Genomic DNA, 8,998 nt, shown 5'->3' with positions numbered 1-8,998 from the left:
AGTAGTGAAATAAGTCATTCCCAGTTTTTATTTTAATCTGCGACCACGTGGGTCACAGCAGTATCTGTCTCCCACAGAAAAGAGCATTGACATTTAAAGTACACCTGAGCTTTCGCCATTTTATTATCCTCTTTATAAAAGTCAACTTATTTTGTACATATCTGTGCAAAAATAGGCACTTTCTCAGATATTTACCTTTGTAGTGTCTTTGTTTACTTCTCCTGCATTCAATTACCATGCCCCCATGTTCCAGGAGGGCAGGGGGTCCAGCATTCCTTTTCATTCACCCTCAATGGAACACAAAGCAATGGAAGTGCTGTATCTATGAAATGTTATTTCCTGTTGTGTTGCATGCTGACATCTGTTCTCTTGGGCCCTCTCTCACTCTGCGGCTTCCCACTCCAGACACAAACACAGCCTTCAACCTGACATAGCAAACCCTGTTTTCCTGCTTTTAATAATTCAACAGTGTTCAGTGAGAAAAAATGGAGCATTCAGATGATGTTTTTAGGACATCTGAAGGAAATGAATAATGCCTTTATAGAATGGCGTTATCAACTGGACAGGTGGTTGTAGTTGGAGTAAAATGAAAGGCGTACATCTGCTGGTTGCAAAAAGAATTGTTTTAGATTTACTCTCAGTAAAACAGAAAAAGGCCCCAGCTGGATAAGCATAAATACACTCAAGTGGCTGAGTGTGATAGGATTTTGTAGATGATTCTGGCTCTGTTCCAGTCAGTGTTTTTATTTCACAGCAAAGATGAGACTTATAACTGAATTTACCGCTCTGGCCACAGTGATTTATTTAGTGTGCTGACGCCAGTCCTTTCACTTTACTCGTCCCTGTAATGTGCAGCAGGCCAGTGAACCTGGATAAAGAGCTTAGACTGTCTGACCCACTCCTGAATGAATACCCCCCCCCCCACACACACACACACACACAGACACACAGTTATCACATTGGTAGAGAGAACAGCAGAGAAACAGATGAAAATATTTTTTCAAAGCCAAATTGAGTCTTTCTAAAGCTCTTAGTGCCACAGATATGACCCCTGATGCCTCTGGTGCTATGGATGCCTTGTATTAGCTGCATGTACAGTCTGTTTGTCTATGGTGTTAAGATGTGGCTTTGTTCAGCTGAATGTATTTACCTGATAAGGGAGCCCTTGAAAAGCAGGATTGAAGATTGTAGCTCAAATCCAATGAGGTGCAATTTAACACTGTTTTCCCACAGGATAATACATGATTTTCTGCAGCATTCTTGTCAGAAATCAGTCAGATTAATAATTACTATGTTTTTAACCTTAGTGATAATGGTTTCTCAAATGTGTTTTATTTTAATTATTATATTATAAGTATTAATTATTTCTATTTGTTTGTTTTTACATTATAAATACCTTCTACTTTTTCACTTTCATTCATTGCCATGCTCGTCTGGTTAAATGCTTTGTGCATGTGCATGTGCGTGTGTGTGTGTGTGTGTGCGTGTGCGTGTGTGTGTGTCAGTAGTGCAGGTGCTGAAATTGCTGAAATTACTGTATCAGTGGCCTGGCTTTAATGAACACTGTGATATTTGGACATTTTTGTTAGCAACAAAGTGCCTTCTCCGCACATCTGGTGCTGAAAAGGGAGTGATGGCGCTTGAAAGAGGAAAGGGGTTGTTTTGATAATCACTTTGACTTGTTCCCCCCTTCTTACTCTCTTTAATGTGGTGTCATTATTACTGAAATGTAATTAGCTATGCTAATGGGCTGGCATTTGGACTTCCGTCTCAGCACTTATGTTGGGACTGGTAAAAATGTGCTGCAAATGAAGTGGGATGGCGAATGGAGAGGCTGAATGGGTATGTGAGGGTTGAGTGGAGGTGCTGAGGGTGTGATAGAGGGTGTTATTGAGTGTTAGGGCTAAAGTACTCCAGCGGAAGTGCAGAGAAGGGTTTTTTAAATTAGGAATTGTTGGGGTGAAAGAGAAGAGCTGGAACCAGGAAGTGGATAAAGAAGCTATTGGGAGGAGTATAGGGGCAGAAAAGCCAACAAAATCTGTTAAATCACTTTGGGTGTCAGTGAGTGCATTACAAATGTGTGTGTGTGCATGTGTTGGGTGTGTGCTTGTGAATGTGTTTCTATGTGGGTGTGCAGTATCAAGCAATTACGAGATACCTCTCTAGTGCACAACAAAGCCATCCATTCAGTGCATGATAGCTTTTGCAGGCATGTTCCACTAATGTTGTACTGCAGAAGAAAATGTATTATGGCTACAGAAATCTAAAAAGCTCTGGTATTGCAGCATGGTATCAACACTGCCATTGTGACTCTCACTAGAGCTATACATACTTCCATAGTACAGTACTGTTCTTTGAATTTAAATGTCCACCAGCTTGAATAATATTAACATGATATATTTGAATGAATGCATTACTAAATTAATACTTGCCAGCAGAGTGTGTAACCCTGCACAGTACGTGTGAAGTGCCTGTCCATATCTGACCGACCATAATCATGGCTGGTGAGTTGTGGAGTCATTAATAGATTAAGAGAGATCAGAGATGCTCGAGCAGAGAGCAGGGTCATCTGGGAGGCTGCAATTTAAAATCTGATCTTATGCTGAGCTTGTTCATTTTTCCTGTCCTGGCATGTTTTGTCTGGTCTTGTCTCTTCTGTCTCTTCAGTATTTCTTCAAACCAGACTTTTACAAAGAGAACTTTAAATACTTAAAGCATTACTTATCCACTAGGTGGCGCTGTGTCTCTATGCACTCCTCAGGAGGCTAAATAAGAAGTCTTGGCTGCTCAGAAAGCAAACCCAAATATCCTTAGGGTGAATAGATTATAATACGAGCAGAAGAAACGTTACACCACCCTCCAGGAGGTCGTTTGTTTTTCCTTTAATGGCTGAAAAGAGGCTGTTCCTTCTCTCCTCAGGAAGCCTCACACCCTGCAGACATACCTGTGTGAATGCCGGGCGCTGACCCACGTCCAACCTCCACAACCTCACTGAAGGATCTGGTGTTTTGTAGGGCTGCCAGAGGCTCCATTAGGGATCCAGACCAGCTGAGGTTCAGTCTGTTTTAACCCTCCAACCCCCCCCCCCCCCCTCTCGCTCTCGCTCTCTCGGAAAGACTTGAACACTCTCGAGGTCTGCAGCCTAAAGGAGTCTGTTGGTTTATTCTCGCACATACAGTAGACATGAAAATGATTTTGTCTCCATTCAACTTATCTTATTGTGTGTGCGTGTGCGTGTGTGAGTGTGAGTGAGAGACAGAGACAGAGAAATAGAGAGAGTGAGTGAGTGTGTGTGCACCTGCTCGCTTCTTTGAATTCCCATGGTGGAGTCTAATAAGTCCCATGAATCCTCGCCATCTTGTTTTGATTTTGTCCCGGGGTTGTTTTTCTAAACAGTTAAGCTCCCCAGGGAAGTTCAGCTTTCTCACTTTCTGCTGTACGCCTGCTAACTGGAAGAATTCTCTAAAACATACTGACAAAAACAGATATGTTGCCTTTTAAGAGACTATTTGGACTTCCAGTATGACTATAATTGGTCTTCATTTTCTGTAGATTCCTTGTAAATTAAAGGATCCTCATTGATGGGTTCAGCACCTTGGATAGTTCCTTCACACTTCTGAATTGAAGTGTAGCTCTCCAGGAATAATTCATCAGACAACACCTTTTACTTGGCAGACAGACTGAAAGAAACTCCTTGCTAGAAACAAATGTGCATGGGCTCGTCTGTCAATAAAGTGTGTTCCATTATTTACATCATTGATATTGTGTGGGCTGCACAAACAGCAGCACATAAGGAACAATAGATTTCTTTTCTTTTTGTCTGGTTGTTGTTTGGACCAAATGATTTTCTTGCAGTAATATTATTGAATGGGGATCGCGACTGTGTGCAATATGAGTGTCCCACTGGATTCTGTTTTCCACTGGCATAAATTGATGCCTTTATAGTCTAGAGTGAGCAAGTAAAGGCAATGTATATGTAAATATGGAAAACGGGACTGCATGAATATTTCTTTGAACGCGTATTCTCAGTCTATTTATAATATGTGTACACACATGCACACACACAGAAATAATACTGTATAGGCAGAAAAGTAAAACAGACACTGGTTTCAAAGACGGGTCCGTGGAGTACGCTCATGGTGACACAGTGACGGCCAGCTTCAGGGCTGCTAAAGGGAAGAGTGTCAGCAGTGTGATTATCAGCAGACAGATAGCGGATGACAGCTGCCATTGGTTATTGATGACTTTCATAATTAAAATCCCTTATGGGGGGAACCCAAAGAACAAAAGGGAAAATCACACAAATGATGAATGGTCCTTTCATCTTTAAGGCTGATATAAGACCCACCAGGCTATTCTGCATGAATATTGCTTTCCTGGAAACTCTCTGAATGTGGTTTCAAAGAAGAGCCCAGTCCTTTTAATATTGCCAGAGCGTGTGTGTGTGTGTGTGTGTGTGTGTGTGTGTGTGTGTGTGTGTGTGTGTGTGTGTGTGTGTGTGTGTGTGAGAAAATATGAGCGACAAAATAAGAGGAAAATACTGAATAAGGGAGAACATAGGTCTTACAGAAACAGAGGTACAAAGCGTAACGTGATTATTATATATATTATTATATTTATTGTTAGAATTGTACTGTAGCAGTGGAGGGGTTTGGGGTCATTTTGGCTCCATAGCACAGGATTGCTTCTGATCCAGTTCCTTCCTCAGCTGTAGTGGCCTTTGCAGTTTGAGAGTGTCTCTTTAGATGCCGAATTCAGAGTTGCTGGATGAACAATACTACCATTGTCTGCAGCGCTGTTTGTTTTTCGTTTGAAGCTTAAGTTACAGTTTCGCAGTCAGCACAATTTCCACTGCAGTGCAGATCACATATTCAGAGTGACTGACAGTTAAAACACACTTAACATTGTGTCCTTTGTTCTGTACTTGCCTATATTGTCTATAGATGCTTTAAACTCTGATGGTGATGTGTACGGCAAACTTAACTTCAGATATTTTATTCACCGCTATTGTATCCTGTCCTATTCAGTGCTCGCTCCCTCGGAGAAAACAAACAGACAGATGTACTGTATGTGACTGTGGTTGAGATGAAAGTGGATCCTTTTTCAAGAGCGTACAGTGGCAGATCAGACAGGACCACTGCCGGTGATAGTCTGCTCCCCTGCAGGCTCTGTAGAGTAGAAAACTGCAAGCCTCAGAGCACCGCATGGTATCTGTGTGGATGAGAGAGAGAGAAAGAGAGGAGGGCTGTTAGAGTGCCAGCAACACATAGGGAATTCCTGCACATCTGTCCCAATGCTGTGTTGGTGCATTTGTATATGTGTGTGTGTGTGTGTGTGTGTGATGCTGTCAGAGTAGAGCTCCCACTTCCTCCCCTCCTAACCTGCTAAACGGTCCCCTTCAACCCACCCACCACCCTTCTCTCCGCTCAGTTCTCCCTCTCCACATCAAGACAGTGCTGCTATGACATCACTCATTCCCACGCACTCTGATTGGCTGGTCAGTGGAGGGAAGTGGATTGTTCCTGTAGCCTACAGTGAGAAATTACGAGAGAGAGAGAGAGAGAACGTGGGAGGGAAAGACTGAGATAGAGAGTGTTGGAGAGGCAGAGGGAGAGAGAGAAAGGGACTAAGGAAGACAGATTGATGCTGAGGCAAGCCGGCACTGCGCTGTTCTCTCTCTCTCTCTCTCACACTCTCTCACACACACACACACACACTCTCACACACACACACACACACACAGTCACACACACAAACAGTCTTTGCATCACGCGTACACTCACATCACTCCCAAGCTGCTTAACAGGCAGGAAAAACACTGAGTCTGACTGAGTCTGCAGCCCGTTACTGCAGGACAGGACAGAGGACAGCAAGACGTAAAAGACGAAAGAAGAACAGGAGGGCGAAACCTTCCTTCCTGCGTTGCCTCAGAGCAACAGTTTCACCGCTGTCATCTCGGGAGGTCCAGTGCTCCGGGGAGCTCTTTAAAGACACCTCCCCAAAAAAGGGGGAGAGGCAGCAAGGGCAGGAGCAAGGGCAAGTGTAGCCTCTCCCAGAGGTTGCCGTGAATGTCCTCTCAGCGTCCCCATGAAAACCGGTGGGAATCGAGGCGTAGTCTCGGGTACAAGATGGCACGACGAGCAGGGGGCGAAGGCTCCCCGAAAAAGAACACATCCCTCAACCTGGTGACGGGGTTCTACCACTACCTCCGTGGTAAGTGGGACAGTGTGTGCATGAATGTGTATCCCCTACTGAGATGGATAGTGTGAGAAAAATAAGGCAAGTACATGGTGTGTGTATATGTTGCATGTGTTGTAGGGTATGCTGTGTGTCTCGTGGCACTGCAGTATGGACTGCCTCCTGTATGTGAGTGTGTGAATTTTGCAGTGTAATTTTCTTATTAAGTTTTCCCTACAGGGAAGATGTTTTTGAGCTGTGATCTGGTGTTGTCCGAAATAGGCAGAAATTTGAAGGGGGCGTTTCCACCTTGGCAGAGTGTGTGTCTGTATGTCTGTGTGTGTGGAGGTCGCTGAGCTCTGAGACTACAGCAGGTGAAGCAAGCATACACAGCAGACAAGTAGCAGCTCACTGCATGTGTCACAGCACAGCAGGCAGACTGTCAAAATGTTTGATTTCTTATCTCTCTGTTTGACCCGGTGGCGGTCCGCCTGTCTGCTTCTCTGTGTTTGGATGTAATGCATTTGGCAATCTGTCTGACTGTCTGATAGATTAGATTAGAATGGAAGAGACATTACCATAATGTTTCTTTGGATTTGTTTCCTGTCACATTAGCTGTCTATCCTCTCCTATAAGGTGAAATCAGTTAGAATGGTTGCTTTACAATTTGTTTGCAATGAGTTTGTACACGGACTTCCTTCCTTTTCTGTCTGTTTTTGATCCAGTCTCATCACAGTGCATCAAAAGACACAGCCCCTGAGACAACAAACTAGATTTTAATGATATTTCATTAAGGTCGTCTTCACTGCAGGGGGTCAAAGTGGGAACTTAGGGGCTGCGGATGAGACTAATGATGATACAGGCCAACACTAGCCGAGAAGGTAATCAAGTGTGATAAAACGCTGCTGCGAGGCTTGGTTGCAGAGGATGGCTGTTTCCCTTTGTGATATTGAAAGAATGTGAATCTGTGTGTGTGTGTGCTTAAGTGTGATTGTGTGTGCGCATAGTTCAAAGTCACCTCGTCCCTGAGACTGAGAGGCTGGCACCACGCTCGTGCAGACATGTTCTCCATCACACGTGTTTCTGCTCTAGCATGCAGGAGGCTAAATCTTTCTCATTCTCATCCAATATTACCGGCCATCAATATTTGATTACTCCCGGACCCAATCATAAGATTAATTCATAGAACAGGGACCTGCTCAGTGGCACGTATGACTATGCGTGAATGTATCTGCATTATGTATGAACAACCCCCGCCTCTCTGATGCACACACACCCCTTACCGTTCGCATCTGCCCACAGTACCTAGTGACACACTAACCAACTTGAGTGTAATCAAGCCGTCAGCATATTTCATTAAGGTAGAGGAAAGCACCGTGCCTGACGTCCTCTCTCACTGATAACGTGTTTGTCTGAGAGATATTGCTCTGTGGCGCAGACGGGGCAGAAAAAAACACTGTCACACGTGCCAGTGACTGTACAGAAATTGGATCCTTTGAGTCCCAGGGAGACTATAGATCTGGTTTTTGTACAATACAATGGGACGTATGTGACAGTCACACATGAATTTGTCGATTACACATGTAACCATCGCAGAAGTCCTGATTGTTACAGCATGGGCTGCAAGCAAAAATGAATTCTGCTGTCAGAAAGGAATCAGGAAGAATAAATTACAGCAGGAGAATGCACTGGTCGCTTCGAAAAAGCTAATAACTATCTCTATATTTTGTGTGCCTGTATATCTGTGTTTGTATTGTATGTTTGCTTGCACACATGTGGAGGGACTAGGCTTGATTTATGTCTCGTCCTCATTTAACTTAAGTGGCTTTTTAGGGGACATCGTCAGCAGACATCTATGCTATTGATTGTGCCTTTACTAAATGGGCTTTATCACTATAGCCACCACAAACAATGCCCTTCCCTTTAGGCTAAGGTTAGCTTTATGTGGGGTTTTTATAGTGCTGTACAATGTAGAATATTGGAGCAACAAATTGCATGCTTTAACAGTGGTCAGAAATGAATAAAAACCTCTTATAGATCATGGCAGAGGTACATGTCATCGTATATGAACAACCACTGCCCTTCTATCATCCAAAGGGCATCTCTGAGAGCTGGATGTTATGTCCACACCAAGAGGAGTCCAGCTAGTGAAAATGCCATCTTTAAATGTCAAATGCCTTCTCTTACTCCATCAGTGTAAGGTGTGATTTGGTGCGACTGTGTTCAGACACATTAGACAGAAAGTAATAATATCAAAGGTAGTTACACTCTCCATCCAGCTCTGCAAACCCAATCAACTCTCAAAACAATAGACAATGAGAAGATTGTGTTTTAATCCCCTCTTTGTTTATTATTGCATGTGACTGATGCTGATGCTCTGGGCTCTGATTTACAGATGAGCAGGAGGCAGTGCAGAAACGGACATTCACAAAATGGATCAATTCCCACTTGGCAAAGGTAAGAGAGTCTGGTTGATTCCCACTGCAACTGCCAGCATTGTGTTGTCCCTTTACACAAACACTAGTGCTGGTGTTCGTGGACAGAAAACTTCCCCACGTCATTGCTTTTCCACTTCCAGTCGCTTTGCTCTTCCACACTCCATCCACTGTGCTCTCTGTTTGCTCCGTTTCCACAACACACTATGGAGCTGGTCATGGGACTGACTGTGCCGGCTAAGACCACACACACAGTCATTCTTACTTGCATGCCTTTCATATTCCTTTTCATTCCTCCAATCTCGTGTAGCTTGTAGCAAGGATTTACTCTCACTCTAATTATCTCTTTCACATTATAGCATTTATTTCACTGTATATCTTTTTTC

This window comes from Chelmon rostratus, chromosome 18, assembly GCF_017976325.1.
Source record: "Chelmon rostratus isolate fCheRos1 chromosome 18, fCheRos1.pri, whole genome shotgun sequence".
NCBI lineage: Eukaryota > Metazoa > Chordata > Actinopteri > Chaetodontiformes > Chaetodontidae > Chelmon > Chelmon rostratus.
The sequence above is the reverse complement of the archived record's forward strand: the minus strand, read 5'-3'. Positions refer to the sequence as shown.